Raw genomic sequence first — 24,681 nt, forward strand, 5'->3', positions numbered from 1 at the left:
TCTTGCACGCCCCTGTCGTTTTTTTAAAAATTCTGCACCACCAAATTCAAGGTATGTGCAAAACATGGGACGTGCTGGAATTTGCCCATATTTAATGCACACACAATATTGCTGGCGTTGTCCGATGCCACAAATCCACAGGAGAGTCCAATTGGGGTAAGCCATTCCGCGATGATCTTCCTCAGTTGCCGTAAGAGGTTTTCAGCTGTGTGCGTATTCTGGAAACCGGTGATACAAAGCGTAGCCTGTCTGGGAAAGAGTTGGCGTTTGCGAGATGCTGCTAATGGTGCCGCCGCTGCTGTTGTTGCGGCGGGAGTCCATACATCTACCCAGTGGGCTGTCAGTCATATAGTCCTGACCCTGCCCTGCTCCACTTGTCCACATGTCCGTGGTTAAGTGGACATTGGGTACAACTGCATTTTTTAGGACACTGGTGAGTCTTTTTCTGACGTCCGTGTACATTCTCGGTATCGCCTGCCTAGAGAAGTGGAACCTAGATGGTATTTGGTAACGGGGGCACACTACCTCAAGAAATTGTCTAGTTCCCTGTGAACTAACGGTGGATACCGGACGCACGTCTAACACCAACATAGTTGTCAAGGCCTCAGTTATCCGCTTTGCAACAGGATGACTGCTGTGATATTTCATCTTCCTCGCAAAGGACTGTTGGACAGTCAATTGCTTGGTGGAAGTAGTAAAAGTGGGCTTACGACTTCCCCTCTGGGATGACCATCGACTCCCAGCAGCAACAACAGCAGCGCCAGCAGCAGTAGGCGTTACACGCAAGGATGCATCGGAGGAATCCCAGGCAGGAGAGGACACGTCAGAATTGCCAGTGACATGGCCTGCAGGACTATTGGCATTCCTGGGGAAGGAGGAAATTGACACTGAGGGAGTTGGTGGGGTGGTTTGCGTGAGCTTGGTTACAAGAGGAAGGGATTTACTGGTCAGTGGACTGCTTCCGCTGTCGCCCAAAGTTTTTGAACTTGTCACTGACTTATTATGAATGCGCTGCAGGTGACGTATAAGGGAGGATGTTCCGAGGTGGTTAACGTTCTTACCCCTACTTATTACAGCTTGACAAAGGCAACACACGGCTTGACAAATGTTGTCCGCATTTCTGTTGAAATACTTCCACACCGAAGAGCTGATTTTTTTTTATTTTGACCAGGCATGTCAATGGCCATATTCCTCCCACGGACAACAGGTGTCTCCCCGGGTGCCTGACTTAAACAAACCACCTCACCATCAGAATCCTCCTTGTCAATTTCCTCCCCAGCGCCAGCAACACCCATATCCTCCTCATCCTGGTGTACTTCAACACTGACATCTTCAATCTGACTATCAGGAACTGGACTGCGGGTGCTCCTTCCAGCACTTGCAGGGGGCGTGCAAATGGTGGAAGGCGCATGCTCTTCACGTCCAGTGTTGGGAAGGTCAGGCATCGCAACCGACACAATTGGACTCTCCTTGTGGATTTGGGATTTCGAAGAACGCACAGTTCTTTGCGGTGCTTTTGCCAGCTTGAGTCTTTCATTTTTCTAGCGAGAGGCTGAGTGCTTCCATCCTCATGTGAAGCTGAACCACTAGCCATGAACATAGGCCAGGGCCTCAGCCGTTCCTTGCCACTCCGTGTGGTAAATGGCATATTGGCAAGTTTACGCTTCTCCGACGACAATTTTATTTTAGATTTTTGAGTCCTTTTTTTACTGATATTTGGTGTTTTGGATTTTACATGCTCTGTACTATGACATTGGGCATCGGCCTTGGCAGACGACGTTGCTGGCATTTCATCGTCTCGGCCATGACTAGTGGCAGCAGCTTCAGCACGAGGTGGAAGTGGATCTTGATCTTTCCCTAATTTTGGAACCTCAACATTTTTGTTCTCCATATTTTAATAGGCACAACTAAAAGGCACCTCAGGTAAACAATGGAGATGGATGGATACTAGTATACTTATGGATGGACGAGCGACTACCGACACAGAGGTAGCTACAGCCATGGACTACCGTACTGTGTCTGCTGCTAATATAGACTGGATGATAATGAGATAAAATTAAAATATATATATATATCACACTAGTACTGCAGCCGGACAGGTATATATTATGTAATGACGGACCTGCTGGACACTGTCTGCAGAATGCGTTTATAAAAACACCACACGACGAGTGTTTAACTTTTTCAGGAAGACAATCACAATATACTGGTGGTCAGCAGACAATCACAATACTGGTGGTCAGTGGTCACTGGTCAGTCACACTGGCAGTGGCACTCTGGCAGCAAAAGTGTGCACTGTACTTAAATGTACTCCTGCTATAACTGCTCCCCAGTCTCCCCCACAATTAAGCTGTGTGAGCAGTGAGCACTCAGCAGTCAGATAATGATATACAGTATATGATGCAGCACACTGGGCTGAGCACAGATATGGTATGTGTGACTGTGTCACACTGTGTATCGGTTTTTTTCAGGCAGAGAACGGATTAATTAAACTGGTGGCACTGGTCACTGGTCACACTATCAGCAGCAAGTAGTACTCCTCCTAATAATATGCTCCCCAAAATTTGTGTCTCTCTCTAGTACTCTAGTCACTCTAAACGGAGAGGACGCCAGCCACGTCCTCTCCCTATCAATCTCAATGCACGTGTGAAAATGGCGGCGACGCGCGGCTCCTTATATAGAATCCGAGTCTCGCGATAGAATCCGAGCCTCGCGAGAATCCGACAGCGGGATGATGACGTTCGGGCGCGCTCGGGTTAACCGAGCAAGGCGGGAAGATCCGAGTCGCTCGGACCCGTGTAAAAAAACCTGAAGTTCGGGCGGGTTCGGATTCCGAGGAACCGAACCCGCTCATCTCTACTTTAAACCAGCAGGTGTTGTGGTGTGTTCCCGGTATGCAGTGGTTAATATCTACCAAACTAATCCTAGGAAGGACAACTGGTGAACCAGTGACGGGTCATGGGCGCCCAAGGCTAATTGATACACGTGGAGCGTGAAGGCTAGCACGTTTGTTTCTGTCTATCCCACACGAGCTACTGTAGCACAGATTACTGAAAAAGTTAGTGCTGGCTATGAATGAAAGGTGTCTGAATACACAGTGCATCACAGCTTGCTGCATATGAGGCTGCGTAGCAGCAGACCGGTCAGTATAACCATGCTGACCCCTGTCCACCACCGAAAGTGCCTACAATGGGTACGTGAGTGGCAGACCTGGACCATAGAGCAATGGAAGAAGGTGATGTGACCTGGCCTAATGAATCTTCTCTTTACATCATGTGGCTGGCCAGGTGAATATCATTTACCTTGGGAAAAATTAGAAAAAGGGCAAGCAGATGGAGATGGTGTTAATGCACTGGGGAATCTTCTGATGTGAAACCTTTGGTCCTTGCATTCATGTGGATGTTACTTTGGCACCTACCGCTTACTGAAACATTGTTGCAGACTAAGTACACCCTTTCATGGCAACAGTTATTCCCTGATGGCAGTGGCCTCCAACAGCAGGACAGTGCGCCCTTCCACACTGCAACTTGCGGTTTAATCAACTTTGTGGTTTAATCAACATACTATATAAATAAAATTTATTATTTTATAATTTTTTCTCCAAAATGTACTCTAGGTTCTTTACAGATAGAAGGAACATAATCAAGTACAGAAATAAAGACAATAGTATGTTTTAATGTTGCATGAAACAGTGATTGCGCTGCGCGAAATAAATTGTGGATACCAGAGACACCTCACTTTCAAATAATTGGGCTCTTACTCTGCTGTTTCTGAGTCCCATCACTTATTATGGGGAGAGAGGGAAGGCAGCATCTGGGACAGTGCTTGGGGTCATGTGGTGGCTTGGGCAATTTTTGGGCATGTAGCAGTTTGTGGTAGAGGGGTTTAAGGGCAAGCAACCATTTTGGTATAGGCAGAGAGGGGAGAAAGGGCAGACAGTGCGGAGGGTAGGGAGGAGTTAAGGGCCTAATTCAAGGTTGATTGCAAAAGAAAATTTTCCTTTTAACCCCTTCAGTGGCGGGTTTTGGCAATTTGGCCACAGGTTTTTTTTGTTTTTTTTTACCTGCGCGTTGCCAGGTTTTTTTTTGCGTTGTCCTGTTTTTTTTGCCAGGGGTTTTATGCTCTGGGATCCATGCTCGTTGCCTAGGGGTACCTAGGGATGGCCACCAACCATCGATGATTCAGAATCATTGATGGTCTATGACCGATGTCGAATACTTTTACCATCGATGGGGGAGAACCATATGGTTTCCCACCATCGATGGTTCAGTGCTAACGATTTGATTTTTTTTCTAAAAGTGTCAGGACACGGAGCTTAGCTCCGACCCCGACACCCACTAGGCCATTCCCCCTAGTTTGCCGCATGTGTACTGTACTGCAAATAGGGGATGACCATCGATGGGTAAAACCATAGATGGATCCATTCCTGATGGTTTTAAATCATCTAGGTTATCCATCGATGGATAACCTACCGATGGCCTTCCCACCGGCACTGATATCCTCTCCCACCCCCCACCCCCATATCCTCCGTTCTGCCGGTGGACATTTGCAGAATGACGCAAACGCGACATTCTGCAAACGCCCACTGGCAGAACGGAGTACAAGGGAGGGGCACAGTGGTATGCCCTGAAAATTTCCAGGGTTGACAGTCTGCGCAGCTGGGCTCGGAAATTTTCCAGGCATGCCACTGTAGGGGTTAATGGGCAAAACCATGTGCCCTGCAGGTGTGGAAGATATAACCTGTACAGAGAGAGTTAGATTTGGGTGGGTTATATTGTTTCTGTGCAGGGTAAATACTGGCTACTTTATTTTTACACTGCAATTTAGATTTCAGTTTTAACACACCACACCCAAATCTAACACTCTGCACATGTTATATCTGCCCCACCTGAAGTGCACATGGTTTTGCCCATTAGAGAAAAAATGTTATTTCTCTGACGTCCTAGTGGATGCTGGGGACTCCGTCAGGACCATGGGGAATAGCGGCTCCGCAGGAGACAGGGCACAAAAGTAAAAGTTTTAGGATCAGGTGGTGTGCACTGGCTCCTCCCCCTATGACCCTCCTCCAAGCCTCAGTTAGATTTTTGTGCCCGGCCGAGAAGGGTGCAATCTAGGTGGCTCTCCTAAAGAGCTGCTTAGAGTAAAAGTTTTGTTAGGTTTTTTATTTTCAGTGAGTCCTGCTGGCAACAGGCTCACTGCATCGAGGGACTTAGGGGAGAGAAGTGAACTCACCTGCGTGCAGGATGGATTGGCTTCTTAGGCTACTGGACACCATTAGCTCCAGAGGGAGTCGGAACACCGGTCTCACCCTGGGGTTCGTCCCGGAGCCGCGCCGCCGACCCCCTTGCAGATGCCGAAAAGTGAAGAGGTCCAGAAACCGGCGGCAGAAGACTTTTCAGTCTTCATAAGGTAGCGCACAGCACTGCAGCTGTGCGCCATTGTTGTCAGCACACTTCATAGCAGCGGTCACTGAGGGTGCAGGGCGCTGGGGGGGGGCGCCCTGGGCAGCAATGATAGTACCTTATTCTGGCTAAAAATACATCACATATAGCCCCTGGGGGCTATATGGATGTATTTAACCCCTGCCAGGTCTCAGAAAAACGGGAGAAGAAGCCCGCCGAAAAGGGGGCGGGGCCTATTCTCCTCAGCACACCGCGCCATTTTCCCTCACAGAAATGCTGGTGGGAAGGCTCCCAGGCTCTCCCCTGCACTGCACTACAGAAACAGGGTTAAAACAGAGAGGGGGGGCACTTATTTGGCGATATGACTATATATATTAAAATGCTATAAGGGAAAAACACTTATATAAAGGTTGTCCCTGTATAATTATAGCGTTTTTGGTGTGTGCTGGCAAACTCTCCCTCTGTCTCCCCAAAGGGCTAGTGGGGTCCTGTCCTCTATCAGAGCATTCCCTGTGTGTGTGCTGTGTGTCGGTACGTGTGTGTCGACATGTATGAGGACGATGTTGGTGAGGAGGCGGAGCAATTGCCTGTAATGGTGATGTCACTCTCTAGGGAGTCGACACCGGAATGGATGGCTTATTTAAGGAATTACGTGATAATGTCAACACGCTGCAAGGTCGGTTGACGACATGAGACGGCTGGCAAACCAATTAGTACCTGTCCAGGCGTCTCAAACACCGTCAGGGGCGTTAAAACGTCCTTTTACCTCAGTCGGTCGACACAGACACGGACACTGACTCCAGTGTCGACGGTGAAGAAACAAACGTATTTTCCTTTAGGGCCACACGTTACTTGTTAAGGGCAATGAAGGAGGTGTTACATATTTCTGATACTACAAGTACCACAAAAAAGGGTATTATGTGGAGTGTGTAAAAACTACCTGTAGTTTTTCCTGAATCAGATAAATTAAATGAAGTGTGTGATGATGCGTGGGTTTCCCCCGATAGAAAATTATTGGCGGTATACCCTTTCCCGCCAGAAGTTAGGGCGCGTTGGGAAACACCCCTTAGGGTGGATAAGGCGCTCACACGCTTATCAAAACAAGTGGCGGTACCGTCTCCAGATAGGGCCGCCCTCAAGGAGCCAGCTGATAGGAGGCTGGAAAATATCCTAAAAAGTATATACACACATACTGGTGTTATACTGCGACCAGCGATCGCCTCAGCCTGGATGTGCAGCGCTGGGGTGGCTTGGTCGGATTCCCTGACTGAAAATATTGATACCCTTGACAGGGACAGTATTTTATGGACTATAGAGCATTTAAAGAATGCATTTCTATATATGCGAGATGCACAGAGGGATATTTGCACTCTGGCATCAAGAGTAAGTGCGATGTCCATATCTGCCAGAAGTTGTTTATGGACACGACAGTGGTCAGGTGATGCAGATTCCAAACGGCACATGGAAGTATTGCCGTATAAAGGAGAAAAAGACAACGTCTTTTCAGCCTCAGTCCTTTCGTCCCCATAAGGGCAAGCGGGCAAAAGGCCAGTCATATCTGCCATGGGATAGAGGAAAGGGAAGAAGACTGCAGCAGGCAGCCCATTCCCAGAAACAGAAGCCCTCCACCGCTTCTGCCAAGTCCTCAGCATGACGCTGGGGCCGTACAAGCGGACTCAGGTGCGGTGGGGGGGGTCGTCTCAAGAGTTTCAGCACGCAGTGGGCTCACTCGCAAGTGGACCCCTGGATCCTACAAGTAGTATCCCAGGGGTACAGATTGGAAATTCGAGACGTCTCCCCCTCGCAGGTTCCTGAAGTCTGCTTTACCAACGTCTCCCTCCGACAGGGAGGCAGTAGTGGAAACAATTCACAAGCTGTATTCCCAGCAGGTGATAATCAAAGTACCCCTCCTACAACAAGGAAAGGGGTATTATTCCACACTATATTGTGGTACTGAAGCCAGACGGCTCGGTGAGACCTATTCTAAATCTGAAATAGTTGAACACTTACATACAAAGGTTCAAATCAAGATGGAGTCACTCAGAGCAGTGATAGCGAACCAGGAAGAAGGGGACTATATGGTGTCCCGGGACATCAGGGATGCTTACCTCCATGTCCCAATTTGCCCTTCTCACCAAGGGTACCTCAGGTTCGTGGTACAGAACTGTCACTATCAGTTTCAGACGCTGCCGGTTGGATTGTCCACGGCACCCCGGGTCCTTACCAAGGTAATGGCCGAAATGATGATTCTTCTTCAAAGAAAATGGACGATCTCCTGATAGGGGCAAGGTCCAGAGAACAGTTGGAGGTCGGAGTAGCACTATCTCAAGTAGTTCTACGACAGCACGGGTGGATTCTAAATATTCCAAAATCGCAGCTGTTTCCGACGACACGTCTGCTGTTCCTAGGGATGATTCTGGACACAGTCCAGAAAAAGGTGTTTCTCCCGGAGAAGAAAGCCAGGGAGTTATCCGAGCTAGTCAGGAACCTCCTAAAACCAGGAAAAGTGTCAGTGCATCATTGCACAAGGGTCCTGGGAAAAATGGTGGCTTCTTACGAAGCGATTCCATTCGGTAGATTTCACGCAAGAACTTTTCAGTGGGATCTGCTGGAAAAATGGTCCGGATCGCATCTTCAGATGCATCAGCGGATAACCCTGTCTCCAAGGACAAGGGTGTTTCTTCTGCGGTGGCTGCAGAGTGCTCATCTACTAAAGGGCCGCAGATTCGGCATTCAGGACTGGGTCCTGGTGACCACGGATGCCAGCCTGAGAGGCTGGGGACCTTTCACACAGGGAAAAAATTTCCAGGGAGTGTGATCAAGTCTGGAGACTTCTCTCCACATAAATATACTGGAGCTAAGGGCAATTTACAATGTTCTAAGCTTAGCAAGACCTCTGCTTCAAGGTCAGCCGGTATTGATCCAGTGGGACAACATCACGGCAGTCGCCCACGTAAACAGACAGGGCGGCCCAAGAAGCAGGAGGGCAATGGCAGAAACTGCAAGGATTCTTCGCTGGGCGAAAAATCATGTGATAGCACTGTCAGCAGTGTTCATTCCGGGAGTGGACAACTGGGAAGCAGACTTCCTCAGCAGGCACGACCTCCACCCGGGAGAGTGGGGACTTCATCGGGAAGTATTCCACATGATTGTGAACCGTTGGGAAAGACCAAAGGTGGACATGATGGCGTCCCGCCTGAACAAAAAACTGGACAGGTATTGCGCCAGGTCAAGAGACCCTCAAGCAATATCTGTGGACGTTCTGGTAACACCGTGGGTGTACCAGTCGGTGTATGTGTTCCCTCCTCTGCTTCTCATAACCAAGGTACTGAGAATTATAAGACGTAGAGGAGTAAGAACTATACTCGTGGCTCCGGATTGGCCAAGAAGGACGTGGCACCCGGAACTTCAAGAAATGCTCACAGAGGACTCATGGCCTCTGCCGCTAAGAAGGGACTTGCTTCAGCAAGTACCAGGTCTGTTCCAAGACTTACCGCGGCTGCGTTTGACGGCATGGCGGTGGAACGCCAGATCCTAAGGGAAAAAGGCATTCCGGAAGAGGTCATTCCTACCCTGGTCAAAACCAGGAAGGAGGTGACCGCAAAACATTATCACCACATGTGGCGAAAATATGTTGCGTGGTGTGAGGCCAGGAAGGCCCCACGAAGAAATTTCAACTCGGTCGATTCCTGCATTTCCTGCAAACAGGAGTGTCTATGGGCCTCAAATTGGGGTCCATTAAGGTTCAAATTTCGGCCCTGTCAATTTTCTTCCAGAAAGAATTGGCTTCAGTTCCTGAAGTCCAGAAGTTTGTCAAGGGAGTATTGCATATACAACCCCCTTTTTGTGCCTCCAGTGGCACTGTGGGATCTCAACGTAGTTCTGGGATTCCTCAAATCTGTGGATTTGAAATATCTCACATGAAAAGTGACCATGCTGTTGGCCCTGGCCTCGGCCAGGCGAGTGTCAGAATTGGCGGCTTTGTCTCACAAAAGCCATATCTGATTGTCCATTCGGACAGGGCAGAGCTGCGGACTCGTCCCCAGTTTCTTCCTAAGGTGGTGTCAGCGTTTCACCTGAACCAGCTTATTGTGGTACCTGCGGCTACTAGGGACTTGGAGGACTCCAAGTTGCTAGATGTTGTCAGGGCCCTGAAAATATAGGTTTCCAGGACGGCTGGAGTCAGGAAAACTGACTCGCTGTTATCCTGTATGCACCCAACAAACTGGGTGCTCTTGCTTCTAAGCAGACGATTGCTCGTTGGATTTGTAGCACATTTCAACTTGCACATTCTGTGGCAGGCCTGCCACAGCCTAAATCTGTCGAGGCCCATTCCACAAGGAAGGTGGGCTCATCCTGGGCGGCTGCCCGAGGGGTCTCGGCATTACAACTCTGCCGAGCAGCTACGTGGTCGGGGGAGAACACGTTTGTAAAATTCTACAAATTTGATACCCTGGCTAAAGAGGACCTGGAGTTCTCTCATTCGGTGCTGCAGAGTCATCCGCACTCTCCCGCCCGTTTGGGAGCTTTGGTATAATCCCCATGGTCCTGACGGAGTCCCCAGCATCCACTAGGACGTCAGAGAAAATAAGATTTTACTTACCGATAAATCTATTTCTCGTAGTCCGTAGTGGATGCTGGGCGCCCATCCCAAGTGCGGATTGTCTACAATACTTGTACATAGTTATTGTTACAAAAATCGGGTTATTGTTGTGAGCCATCTTTTCAGAGGCTCCGCTGTTATCATGCTGTTAACTGGGTTCAGATCACAGGTTGTACAGTGTGATTGGTGTGGCTGGTATGAGTCTTACCCGGGATTCAAAATCCTTCCTTATTGTGTACGCTCGTCCGGGCACAGTATCCTAACTGAGGCTTGGAGGAGGGTCATAGGGGGAGGAGCCAGTGCACACCACCTGATCCTAAAGCTTTTACTTTTGTGCCCTGTCTCCTGCGGAGCCGCTATTCCCCATGGTCCTGACGGAGTCCCCAGCATCCACTACGGACTACGAGAAATAGATTTATCGGTAAGTAAAATCTTATTTTCTCTGACGTCCTAGTGGATGCTGGGGACTCCGTCAGGACCATGGGGAATAGCGGCTCCGCAGGAGACAGGGCACAAAATTTAAAAGTTTGACCACTAGGTGGTGTGTACATGCTCCTCCCCCTATGACCCTCCTCCAAGCCTCAGTTAGGTTTTTGTGCCCGTCCGAGCAGGGTGCAATCTAGGTGGCTCTCATAAAGAGCTGCTTAGAGTAAAAGTTTTGATAGTTTTATTATTTTCAGTGAGTCCTGCTGGCAACAGGCTCACTGCAACGAGGGACCTAGGGGAGAAGAAGTGAACTCACCTGCGTGCAGGATGGATTTGCTTCTTAGGCTACTGGACACTAGCTCCAGAGGGACGATCACAGGTACAGCCTGGATGGGTCACCGGAGCCGCGCCGCCGACCCCCTTGCAGATGCCGAAATAAGAAGAGGTCCAGAAACCGGCGGCTGAAGGCTTTTCAGTCTTCATGAGGTAGCGCACAGCACTGCAGCTGTGCGCCATTGCGCTCAGGCACACTTCACACCGGCGGTCACTGAGGGTGCAGGGCGCTGGGGGGGGCGCCCTGGGCAGCAATGTTAATACCTTTCTGGCTAAAAAGAATACATCACATATAGTCCATGAGGCTATATGGATGTATTTCACCCCTGCCAGGTCTCAGAAAAACCGAGAGAAGAGCCCGCCGGAATAGGGGGCGGGGCCTATCTCCTCAGCACACAGCGCCATTTTCCTACACAGCTCCGCTGCTAGGAAGGCTCCCAGGCTCTCCCCTGCACTGCACTACAGAAACAGGGTAAAAAACAGAGAGGGGGGGCATTTTTTGGCGATATTATATATATTTAAGCAGCTATAAGGAAACAACACTTATATAAGGTTGTTCCTATATAATTATAGCGCTTTGGTGTGTGCTGGCAAACTCTCCCTCTGTCTCCCCAAAGGGCTAGTGGGGTCCTGTCTTCTATCAGAGCATTCCCTGTGTGTCTGCTGTGTGTCGGTACGTGTGTCGACATGTATGAGGACGATGTTGGTGTGGAGGCGGAGCAATTGCCGGTAATGGTGATGTCACCCCCTAGGGAGTCGACACCGGAATGGATGGCTTTGTTTATGGAATTACGTGATAATGTCAGCACGCTGCAAAAGTCGGTTGACGACATGAGACGACCGGCAAACCAGTTAGTACCTGTACAGGCGTCTCAAACACCGTCAGGGGCTGTAAAACGCCCTTTGCCTCAGTCGGTCGACACAGACCCAGACACGGACACCGAATCTAGTGTCGACGGTGAAGAAACAAACGTATTTTCCAGTAGGGCCACACGTTATATGATCACGGCAATGAAGGAAGTTTTGCATATCTCTGATACTGCAAGTACCACAAAAAGGGGTATTATGTGGGGTCTGAAAAAACTACCTGTAGTTTTTCCTGAATCAGAGGAATTGAATGACGTGTGTGATGAAGCGTGGGTTACCCCTGATAAAAAACTGCTAATTTCAAAGAAGTTATTGGCGTTATACCCTTTCCCGCCAGAGGTTAGGGCGCGCTGGGAAACACCCCCTAGGGTGGACAAGGCGCTCACACGTTTATCCAAACAAGTGGCGTTACCGTCTCCTGATACGGCCGCCCTCAAGGATCCAGCTGATAGGAGGCTGGAAAATACTCTAAAAAGTATATACACACATACTGGTGTTATACTGCGACCAGCAATCGCCTCAGCCTGGATGTGCAGTGCTGGGGTGGCTTGGTCGGATTCCCTGACTGAAAATATTGATACCCTGGATAGGGACAGTATTTTATTGACTATAGAGCAATTAAAGGATGCATTCCTTTATATGCGAGATGCACAGAGGGATATCTGCACTCTGGCATCAAGAGTAAGTGCGATGTCCATATCTGCCAGAAGAAGTCTATGGACACGACAGTGGTCAGGCGATGCGGATTCCAAACGGCATATGGAAGTATTGCCGTATAAGGGGGAGGAATTATTTGGGGTCGGTCTATCGGATTTGGTAGCCACGGCAACAGCCGGGAAGTCCACCTTTTTACCTCAAGTCCCCTCCCAGCAGAAAAAGACGCAGTCTTTTCAGCCGCAGTCCTTTCGTTCCTATAAGAACAAGCGAGCAAAAGGACATTCATATTTGCCCCGAGGCAAAGGAAAGGGTAAGAGACTGCAGCAAGCAGCCTCTTCCCAGGAGCAGAAGTCCTCCCCGGCTTCTGCAAAGGCCTCAGCATGACGCTGGGACCTTACAAGCGGTCTCAGGGGCGGTGGGGGGTCGCCTCAAGAATTTCAGCGCACAGTGGGCTCACTCGCAGGTGGACCCCTGGATCCTGCAGGTAGTATCTCAGGGTTACAGGTTGGAATTCGAGAAGTCTCCCCCTCGCCGGTTCCTAAAATCTGCTTTGCTAACGTCTCCCTCAGACAGGGCGACGGTATTGGAAGCCATTCACAAGCTGTATTCTCAGCAGGTGATAATCAAGGTACCCCTTCTACAACAGGGAAAGGGGTATTACTCCACGCTATTTGTGGTACCGAAGCCGGACGGCTCGGTAAGACCTATTCTAAATCTGAAATCTCTGAACCTGTACATACAAAAATTCAAGTTCAAGATGGAGTCACTCAGAGCAGTGATAGCGAATCTGGAAGAAGGGGATTTTATGGTGTCCTTGGACATCAAGGATGCTTACCTTCATGTCCCAATTTGCCCTTCACACCAAGGGTACCTCAGGTTCGTGGTACAAAACTGTCATTATCAGTTTCAGACGCTGCCGTTTGGATTGTCCACGGCACCCAGGGTCTTTACCAAGGTAATGGCCGAAATGATGATCCTTCTTCGAAGAGAAGGCGTATTAATTATCCCTTACTTGGACGATCTCCTGATAAGGGCAAGATCCAGAGAACAGCTGGAGGTCGGAGTAGCACTAACTCAAGTAGTGCTCCAACAGCACGGGTGGATTCTGAATTTTCCAAAATCCCAACTGATCCCGACGACACGTCTGCTGTTCCTAGGGATGATTCTGGACACTGTTCAGAAAAAGGTATTTCTTCCGGAGGAGAAAGCCAGGGAGTTATCCGAACTCGTCAGGAACCTCCTAAAACCAGGGACAGTGTCTGTGCATCAATGCACAAGAGTCCTGGGAAAAATGGTGGCTTCTTACGAAGCGATTCCATTCGGCAGATTCCATGCACGAATTTTTCAGTGGGATCTGCTAGACAAATGGTCCGGATCGCATCTGCAGATGCATCAGCGGATAAAATTGTCGACAAGGACAAGGGTCTCTCTGCTATGGTGGTTGCAGAGTGCTCATCTGTTAGAGGGCCGCAGATTCGGCATACAGAACTGGGTCCTAGTGACCACGGATGCCAGCCTGAGAGGCTGGGGAGCGGTCACACAAGGAAGAAACTTCCAGGGCGTGTGGTCAAGCCTGGAAACGTCTCTTCACATAAATATACTGGAACTAAGAGCAATCTACAATGCTCTAAGCCTGGCAAAACCTCTGCTTCAGGGTCAGCCGGTGTTGATCCAGTCGGACAACATCACGGCAGTCGCCCACGTAAACAGACAGGGCGGCACAAGAAGCAGGAGGGCAATGGCAGAAGCTGCAAGGATTCTTCGCTGGGCGGAAAATCATGTGATAGCACTGTCAGCAGTGTTCATCCTGGGAGTGGACAACTGGGAAGCAGACTTCCTCAGCAGACACGATCTTCACCCGGGAGAGTGGGGACTTCATCCAGAAGTCTTCCACATGATTGTAGTCCATTGGGAAAGACCAATGGTGGACATGATGGCGTCCCGCCTCAACAAAAAACTGGACAGGTATTGCGCCAGGTCAAGAGACCCTCAGGCAATAGCTGTGGACGCTCTGGTAACACCATGGGTGTACCAGTCAGTGTATGTGTTCCCTCCTCTGCCTCTCATACCCAAGGTACTGAGAATTATACGGCAAAGGGGAGTAAGAACGATACTAGTGGCTCCGGACTGGCCAAGAAGGACTTGGTACCCGGAACTTCAGGAGATGCTCACGGAAGATCCGTGGCCTCTACCTCTAAGAAGGGATCTGCTTCAGCAGGGACCGTGTCTATTCCAAGACTTACCGCGGCTGCGTTTGACGGCATGGCGGTTGAACGCCGGATCCTAAGGGAAAAAGGCATTCCGGAAGAGGTCATCCCTACCCTGGTCAAAGCCAGGAAGGAGGTGACTGCACAACATTATCACCACATTTGGAGAAAATATGTTGCATGGTGTGAGGCCAGGAAGGCCCCGACAGAGGAATTTCAACTGGGTCGATTCCTACATTTCCTGCAAACAGGATTATCAATGGGCCTCAAATTAGGGTCCATTAAGGTTCAAATTTCGGCCCTGTCGATTTTCTTCCAGAAAGAATTGGCTTCAGTTCCTGAAGTCCAGACTTTTGTAAAAGGAGTACTACATATACAGCCCCCGGTTGTGCCCCCAGTGGCACCGTGGGATCTCAATGTAGTTTTTGGATTTTCTCAAATCCCATTGGTTTGAGCCACTCAAATCGGTAGATTTGAAATATCTTACATGGAAAGTAACCATGCTACTGGCCCTGGCTTCAGCCAGGAGAGTGTCGGAATTGGCGGCTTTATCGTATAAAAGCCCATATCTGATTTTCCATTCGGACAGGGCAGAATTGAGGACGCGTCCTCATTTTCTGCCTAAGGTGGTATCAGCGTTTCACCTGAACCAGCCTATTGTGGTGCCTGCGGCTACTAGCGATTTGGAGGATTCCAAGTTGCTGGACGTTGTCAGAGCATTGAAAATCTGTCAATGCCCACTCCACAAGGAAGGTGGGCTCATCTTGGGCGGCTGCCCGAGGGGTCTCGGCATTACAACTCTGCCGAGCAGCTACGTGGTCAGGGGAGAACACGTTTGTAAAATTCTACAAATTTGATACCCTGGCTAAGGAGGACCTAGAGTTCTCTCATTCGGTGCTGCAGAGTCATCCGCACTCTCCCGCCCGTTTGGGAGCTTTGGTATAATCCCCATGGTCCTGACGGAGTCCCCAGCATCCACTAGGACGTCAGAGAAAATAAGAATTTACTCACCGGTAATTCTATTTCTCGTAGTCCGTAGTGGATGCTGGGCGCCCATCCCAAGTGCGGATTGTCTGCAATACTTGTACATAGTTATTGTTACAAAAAAATCGGGTTGTTTATTGTTGTGAGCCATTTTTTCAGAGGCTCCTACGTTATCATACTGTTAACTGGGTTCAGATCACAAGTTGTACGGTGTGATTGGTGTGGCTGGTATGAGTCTTACCCGGGATTCAAAATCCTTCCTTATTGTGTACGCTCGTCCGGGCACAGTATCCTAACTGAGGCTTGGAGGAGGGTCATAGGGGGAGGAGACAGTACACACCACCTAGTGGTCAAACTTTTAAATTTTGTGCCCTGTCTCCTGCGGAGCCGCTATTCCCCATGGTCCTGACGGAGTCCCCAGCATCCACTACGGACTACGAGAAATAGAATTACCGGTGAGTAAATTCTTATTTTCTCTGACGTCCTAAGTGGATGCTGGGACTCCGTAAGGACCATGGGGAATAGCGGCTCCGCAGGAGACTGGGCACAACTAAAAGAAAGCTTTAGACTACTGGTGTGCACTGGCTCCTCCCACTATGACCCTCCTCCAGACCTCAGTTAGATTCTTGTGCCCGGCTGAGCTGGATGCACATTAGGGGCTCTCCTGAGCTCCTAGAAAGAAAGTATATTTTAGGTTTTTTATTTTACAGTGAGATCTGCTGGCAACAGACTCACTGCAGCGAGGGACTAAGGGGAGAAGAAGCGAACCTACCTAACTGGTGGTAGTTTGGGCTTCTTAGGCTACTGGACACCATTAGCTCCAGAGGGATCGACCGCAGGACCCGACCTTGGTGTTCGTTCCCGGAGCCGCGCCGCCGGCCCCCTTACAGAGCCAGAAGCAAGAAGTGTTCCGGAAAATCGGCGGCAGAAGACTTCTGTCTTCAACAAGGTAGCGCACAGCACTGCAGCTGTGCGCCATTGCTCCTCATGCACACCTCACACTCCGGTCACTGATGGGTGCAGGTCGCTGGGGGGGGGGGGCGCCCTGAGGGCAATAAAATACACCTTGGCTGGCAAATCATCACAATATATAGTCCCAGGGCTATATATGTGATAAATTACCCCTGCCAGAATCCATAAAAAAAGCGGGAGAAAAGTCAGCCGAAAAAGGGGCGGGGCTATCTCCCTCAGCACACTGGCGCCATTTTTTCTTCACAGTGCAGCTGGAAGACAGCTCCCCTGTAGTTTTCAGGCTCAAAGGGTTAAAAAGAGAGGGGGGGGGGCACTAAATTTAGGCGCAATATGTGTATACAAGCAGCTATTGGGGGAAAAAATCACTCAGTTATAGTGTTAATCCTTGCATTATATAGCGCTCTGGTGTGTGCTGGCATACTCTCGCTCTGTTTTCCCAAAAGACTTTGTGGGGTCCTGTCCTCAGTCAGAGCATTCCCTGTGTGTGTGCGGTGTGTCGGTACGGCTGTGTCGACATGTTGGATGAGGAAGGTTACATGGAGGCGGAGCAGAGGCCGATAAATGGGATGTCGCCCCCTGTGGGGCTGACACCAGTGTGGATGGATAGGTGGAAGGTATTAACCGACAATGTCAACTCCTTACATAAAAGGCTAGATGACGTAACCGCTGTGGGACAGCCGGCTTCTCAGCCCGCGCCTGCCCAGGCGTCTCAAAGGCCATCAGGGGCTCAAAAAACGCCCGTTACCTCAGATGGCAGACACAGATGTCGGCACGGAGTCTGACTCCAGTGTCGACGAGGTTGAGACATATACACAATCCACTAGGAACATCCGTTGCATGATCTCGGCAATAAAAAATGTGTTACACATTCTGACATGAACCCAAGTACCACATAAAAGGGTTTTTATGTTTGGGGAGAAAAAGCAGCCAGTGTTTTGTTCCCCCATCAGATGAGTGAATGAAGTGTGTAAAGAGCGTGGGTTCCCCCGATAAGAAAATGGTAATTTCTAAAAAGTTACTGCTGGCGTACCCTTTCCCGACAGAGGATAGGTCACGTTGGGAGATATCCCCTAGGGTGGATAAGGCGCTCACACGTTTGTCAAAAAAGGTGGCACTGCCGTCTTGGGATACGGCCACTTTGAAGGAGCCTGCTGATAAAAAGCAGGAGACTATCCTGAAGTCTGTATATACACACTCAGGTACTATACTGAGACCTGCATTTGCCTCAGCATAAATAGTGCTGCTGCAGCGTGGTCTGATACCCTGTCAGATAATATTAATACCCTAGACAGGAAAATATTTTGCTAACATAGAGCATTTTAAAGACGTCGTCTTATATATGAAGGATGCACAGAGGGATATTTGCCGGCTGGCATCCAGAATTAATGCAATGACCATTCTGCCAGGAAGGTATTAGAGACCCGGCAGTGGACAGGTGATGCTGCTTTTAAAAGGCACATGGAGATTCTGCCTTTATAAGGGTGAGGAATTGTTTGGGGATGGTCTCTGGGACCTCGTATCCACAGCAACAGCTGGGAAGAAATTTTTTTACCTCAGGTTTCCTCACAGCCTAAGAAAGCACCGTATTTTCAGGTACAGTCCTTTCGGCTTCAGAAAAGCAAGCGGGTCAAAGGCGCTTCCTTTCTGCACAGAGACGAGGGAAGAAGGAAAAAGCTGCACCAGACAGCCAGTTCCCAGGATCAAAAATCTTCCCCCGCTTCCTCTGAGTCCACCGCATGACGCTGGGGCTCCACAGGTGGAGACAGGTGCGGTAGGGGCGTGTCTCGGGAACTTCAGGGACCAGTGGGCTTGCCCACAGGTGGATCCCTAGGTTCTGCAAGTAGTATCACAGGGATACAGGCTGGAGTTCGAGGCGACTCCCCCTCGCCGTTACCCCACATCAGCCTTGCCTGCTGCCCTCGGAGAAAGGGAGGTAGTACTGGCGGCAATTCACAAGCTGTACTTCCAGCAGGTGAAATCAAGGTACCCCTCCTTCAACAGGGCCGAGGTTACTATTCCAAAATGTTGTGGTACCGAAAACCAGACGGTTCGGTGAGACCCATTCTAAAATTGAAATCCTTGAACACTCATATACGAAGGTTCAAGTTCAAAATGGAAGCTCAGGGCGATTATTGCAAGCCTGGAGAATTTCATGGTATCACTGGACATCAAGGATGCTTACCTGCATGTCCCTATTTACCCTCTTCACCAAAATTGTGGTACAGGATTGTCATTACCAATTCCAGACGTTGCCGTTGGTCTGTCCCCGGCACCGAGGGTATTTACCAAGGTAATGGCCGAAATAATTATCCCGTACTTGGACGATCTCCTTATAAAGGCGAGATCCAGGGAGCAGTTGTTCGTCGGAGTAGCACTATCTCGGGAAGTGCTACAACAGCACGGCTGGATTCTGAATATTCCAAAGTCGCAGCTGGTTCCTACGACGCGTCTACTGTTCCTGGGTATGGTTCTGGACACAGAACAGAATAAAAAGGGTTTCTCCCGGAGGAGAAGTCCAAGGAGTTGTCGTCTCTAGACAGAGACCTCCTAATACAAATACAGGTGTCGGTGCATCATGCACGCGAGCCCTGGGAAAGATGGTAGCTTCTTACGAAGAAATTCCATTCGTCAGGTCCCATGCAAGGATCTTTCAGTGGGTTCTGTTGGACAAGTGGTCCGGGTCGCATCTTCAGATGCATCGGCGGATAACCCTGTCTCCAAGGGCCAGGGTGTCGTTGTTGTGGTGGCTGCAGAGTGCTCATCTTCTAGGGGGCCTCAGATTCGGCATACAGGACTGGGTCCTGGTGACCACGGATGCCAGCCTTCGAGGCTGGGGGGCAGTCACACAGGGAAGAAACTTCCAAGGACTATGGAAAAGTCAGGAGACTTCCCTACACATAAATATTCTGGAACTAAGGGCCATTTACAAGGCCCTAATTCAGGCTTGACCCCTGCTTCAACACCGGCCGGTGCTGATCCAGTCAGACAACATCACGGCGGTCGCTCATGTACACCGACAGGGCGACACAAGAAGCAGGATGGCGATGGCAGAAGCCACAAGGATTCTCCGATGGGCGGAAAATCATGGTTACCACTGTCAGCAGTGTTCATTCCCGGAGTGGACAACTGGGAAGCAGACTTTCTCAGCAGACACGACCTCCACCCGGGAGAGTGGGGACTTCATCCAGAAGTCTTCCAAATGATTGTACACCATTGGGAAAGGCCACAGGTGGACATGATGGCATCCCGCCTCAACAAAAAGCTACAAAGATATTGCGCCAGGTCAAGGGACCCTCAGGCGATAGCTGTGGACGCTCTGGTAACACCGTGGGTGTACCAGTCGGTGTATGTGTTCCCTTCTCTGCCTCTCTTACCCAGGGTAATGAGAATAATAAGAAGGAGAGGAGTAAGAACTATACTCATTGTTCCGGATTGGCCAAGAAGAGCTTGGTACCCAGAACTCCAAGAAATGATCTCGGAGGACCCATGGCCTCTGCCGCTCAGACAGGACCTGCTGCAGCAGGGGGCCTGTCTGTTCCAAGACGTACCGCGGCTGCGTTTGACGGCATGGCGGTTGAACGCCGGATCCTGAAGAAAAAGGGCATTCCGGAGGAAGTTATCCCTACGCTAATTAAAGCTAGGAAAGAAGTGAACGCAAACCATTATCACCGCATATGGCGGAAATATGTTGCGTGCTGTGAGGCCAGGAAGGCCCCCAAAGGAGTAATTTCAGCTAGGTCGATTTCTGCACTTCCTACAGTCAGGGGTGACTATGGGCCTAAAATTGGGTTCCATTAAGGTCCAGATTTCGGCTCTATCGAACTGGCTTCACTGCCTGAAGTTCAGACTTTTGTTAAGGGAGTGCTGCATAGTCAGCCCCCGTTTGTGCCTCCAGTGGCACCGTGGGATCTCAACGTGGTGTTGGATTTCCTGAAGTCGCATTGAGTTGAGCCACTTAAATCCGTGGAGCTACAATACCTCACGTGGAAAAGTGGTCATGCTGTTGGCCTTGGCGTCGGCCAGGCGCGTATCAGAATTGGCGGCTTTGTCATGCAAAAGCCCTTATCTGATTTTTTTATATGGATAAGGCGGAATTGAGGACTCGTTCCCAATTCCTTCCTAAGGTGGTATCAGTTTTTCATGTGAACCAACCTATTGTGGTGCCTGCGGCTATTTGGGACTTGGAGGATTCCAAGTTACTGGACGTAGTCAGGGCCCTGGAAAGTATATGTTTCCAGGACGGCTGGAGTCAGGAAAACTGTCTCGTTATTTATCCTGTATGCACCCAACAAGCTGGGTGCTCCTGCTTCTAAGCAGACTATTGCTCGATGGATCTGTAGCACGATTCAACTTGCACATTCTGCGGCTGGACTGCCGCACCCTAAATCTGTAAAAGCCCATTCAACGAGGAAAGGGGCTCTTCTTGGGCGGCTGCCTGAGGGGTCTCGGCTTTACAAATTTGCCGAGCTGTTACTTGGTCGGGTTCAAACATTTTGGCAAGAGTCTACAAGTTTGATACCCTGGCTGAGGAGGACCTAGAGTTTGCTCAGTCGGTGCTGCAGAGTCATCCGCACTCTCCCGCCCGTTTGGGAGCTTTGATATAATCCCCATGGTCCTTACGGAGTCGCAGCATCCACTTAGGACGTCAGAGAAAATACGATTTTACTCACCGGTAAATCTATTTCTCGTAGTCCATAGTGGATGCTGGGCGCCCATCCCAAGTGCGGATTGTCTGCAATACTTGTATATAGTTATTGTTTAACTAAAGGGTTATTGTTGAGCCATTTGTTGAGAGGCTCAGTTGTTATCATGCTGTTAACTGGGTATAGTATCACAAGTTATACGGTGTGATTGGTGTGGCTGGTATGAGTCTTACCCGGGATTCAAAATCCTTCCTTATTGTGTCAGCTCTTCCGGGCACAGTATCCTAACTGAGGTCTGGAGGAGGGTCATAGTGGGAGGAGCCAGTGCACACCAGTAGTCTAAAGTTTTCTTTTAGTTGTGCCCAGTCTCCTGCGGAGCCGCTATTCCCCATGGTCCTTACGGAGTCCCAGCATCCACTACGGACTACGAGAAATAGATTTACCGGTGAGTAAAATCTTATTTTTGCAATCAACCTTGAATTAGGCCCTAAGTATAGACAGTAGGTGGGACAGTGCAGGGGAGCAAGGAGGTGGCACAGCTGGGGGTAGGGAGGGGGTAAGGGTAGATAGCTTAAATTAGTAGTAGTAACAGCTGGCCCATCGCACACCCACCACAGTACACTGCTTGCATTGGTTTTGTAAGCCGCCACATTCTCCCTGCCCGTCTGCCACTCGGAGCCACCACACTATACTATTAGCACATCACTGCCCGTTGCTGCTATTCTAAGACTCGGCTCACTCTCTACCTGGAGCGGCATAGTGGTAGGGTAGGAAGGGAGGTCTTAGGCAGTGTTTCTATGGGGAGATACTGCTGGTGGCAATTTGGATGGGAAGACATTGAAGATTTGTATTGGCTGAGGCGCACAGATTTCTTTGAGAGTGCATCCTGTGTGACCCACTTGTATTTCTGAACTGGGTCACTTACTGCCTGTAGCACATAAATACTTGCTGTAACGCATATTTTGCTCTCACTGAATGAAATACAGGGAACATTGAGATACTACAATATCGCAGATTTCAAGGTGTTTTGTCTTCCACATTTCCAGATCTCAGTCTGATCTAACACATCCATTTGATGTGCTCGAAAAACAAGTCCCAGCCATGGAGGTGCCATCTCACAACTTACAGGTCTTCGAGGATCTGCTACTAGTGTTTTTTGTGGCAGATATCACAGGACACTCTGGGGTTTATTTTTAGACCCAACACTTCTGAGTCTGTTTATGACCAATATTTTAAAGGGCAATGCTTTTACCTGCCATGTCTGTCTAGTAAAAGCATTGCTCTTTTAAAATTCCGGTTAAAGAAGGCTCAGAAGTGTCTGGTTTAACAACATGACTCTTCATAAGCTAACCCCTTTGAAAAGTCTATTGGCGTCCATGCTAGCAGTTGTCTGATGGCTGGCATCAGAGTCTAGGGCTGGTGCATGCGCTTTCTGCGGCCTGGCCTGTGACCCATGGTGATGCGGCTTGACTCGAGTCACGCACACCACCTCGCCTTCCCACCTGCCAGGAGTAGCACCAGCCAGAATGCCAGCACCGAGCCAGCCAAGCGGTCCTCCTCAGTGTATAAACTCCCATGGCCACTGCTGAGGAAATCCACTAATTCTGGTAAGAGCCCAGTGTAATTTTGTTTTTGTAATTGCTTTGGGGGTTAGTGTGTGGAATTATGAGGAATAACCTAGGGGTAGTGTGTGGAATTACTTTAGGGGCCAATGTGTTTGATTACTGTGAGTCAAATTATTACTATGTTGGCTAATGTGTGTGTTTTTTTTTTTTTTTTTTTATTCCATTGGGGCCAGTGTGTTTGCGTGTGTGGTTTTTCCCGTAGGGCAATGATTGCGTGCCTTGGCAATTTCTTGTTCGGTGTGCCGCGAGTTGAAAAATGTTGAAAATCACTTATCTAGACACTATATTAGGTGGATTTAATGTTATGACAGATCGATATGTGCATCTCTAATGAAGCATTGAAACGTTGGACAGTCACTGCTATATACAGTATGTCTGTTTATCCTGAGTGCCGCACTCTTATCTTCTTATCACTGCATATGAAGGCACTGGGTTCAGGTATCTTTAGTCAAGTGGCTGTACCGAGGGTGGGGGTTTGGGGTGAGTGTATGTGTGTGTAAATATATATATATATATATATATATATATATATATATATATATATATATATAATTCATGCAAAAAAATATTTGGACTGCCACCGATTGTGCAAGTTGACCCACTTAAAAAGATGAGAGGTCTGTAATTTCCATCACAGGTACACTTCAACTGTGAGAGACAGAATCTGAGGAAAAAAACACAGGAAATCACATTGTATGATTGTTAAACAATTTACTTGTATATTCTTGTGGAAAATAAATATTTGGACACCTACCAAGCAGCAAGATTTCTGGCTCTCGCAGACCTGTTACTTCTTCTTTAAGAAGCTCTGCTATCCTCCGCTCGTTACCTGTATTAATGGCAGCTGTTTGAACTGGTTATCTGTATAAAAGACCTGTCCGCACCCTCAAACAGTCAGACTGCTACCTCTGCACCATGGCCAAGACCAGAGAGCTGTCTAAGGACACCAGGGACAAAATTGTAGAGCTGCACAAGGCTGGCATGAGCTACTCGACAATAGGCAAGCAGCTTGGTGAGAAGAGATCAACTGTTGGCGCAATTATTAAAAAATGGAAGAAATACAAGATCACTGACAATCTCCCTCGACCTGGGGCTCCATGCAAGATCTCACCTCGTAAGGTATCAATGATCTTGAGAACGGTGAGTAATCAGCCCAGAACTACACGGGGGGGGACCTGGTCGATGACCTCAAGAGAGCTGGGACCACAGTCACAAAGGTTACCATTAGTAACACACTACGTCATGGATTGAAATCCTGCAGCACCCGAAAGGTCCCGCTGCTTAAGCCAGCACATGTCCAGGCCCGTCTAAAGTTTGTCAGTGGGTGATCCAGAGAAGGGTTGGGAAAATGTAATGTGGTCAGATGAGAGCAAAATCAAACTTTTTGGTATAAACTCCACTCGCCATGATTGGAGGGAGAAGAATGAGGAATGGCATCCCAAGAACACCGTATCCTCTGTGAAGAATAGGGTGGAAATATCATGCTTTGGGGCTGCTTTTCTGCAAAGGGGACAGGACGACTGATCCGTATTAAGGAGCGCATGAATGGGGCCATGTATCGTGAGATTTTGGGCAAAAACCTCCTTCCCTCAGTAAGAGCATTGAAGATGGAACGTGGCTGGGTCTTCCAGCATGACAATGACCCCAAACACACCGCCCCGGGCAACTAAGGAGTGGCTCCGTAAGAAGCATTTCAAGGTCCTGGAGTGGCCTAGCCAGTCTCCAGATCTCATCCCAATAGAAAATCTGTGGAGGGAGTTGAAAGTCCGTATTGCCTGGCGACAGCCCCAAAACATGACAGATCTAGAGAAGATCTGCATGGAAGAGTGGACCAAAATACCTGCTACAGTGTGTGCAAAACTGGTCAAGAACAACAGGAAAGTTTGACCTCTGTAATTGTCAACCGAGGTTATATTACAATGTATTGAGTTAAACTTTTTGATTGTCCAAATATTTCTTTTC

General features: G+C 49.1%; 1 protein-coding gene across 8 annotated transcripts in view; it reads left to right on the top strand.

The window, feature by feature from the left end:
* LOC134904169 (spindlin-Z-like) overlaps positions 1–24,681 on the top strand; it is a 108,835-nt gene that overhangs the window by 55,966 nt on the left and 28,188 nt on the right. The window lies entirely within an intron of this gene.

This window comes from Pseudophryne corroboree, chromosome 1, assembly GCF_028390025.1.
Source record: "Pseudophryne corroboree isolate aPseCor3 chromosome 1, aPseCor3.hap2, whole genome shotgun sequence".
NCBI lineage: Eukaryota > Metazoa > Chordata > Amphibia > Anura > Myobatrachidae > Pseudophryne > Pseudophryne corroboree.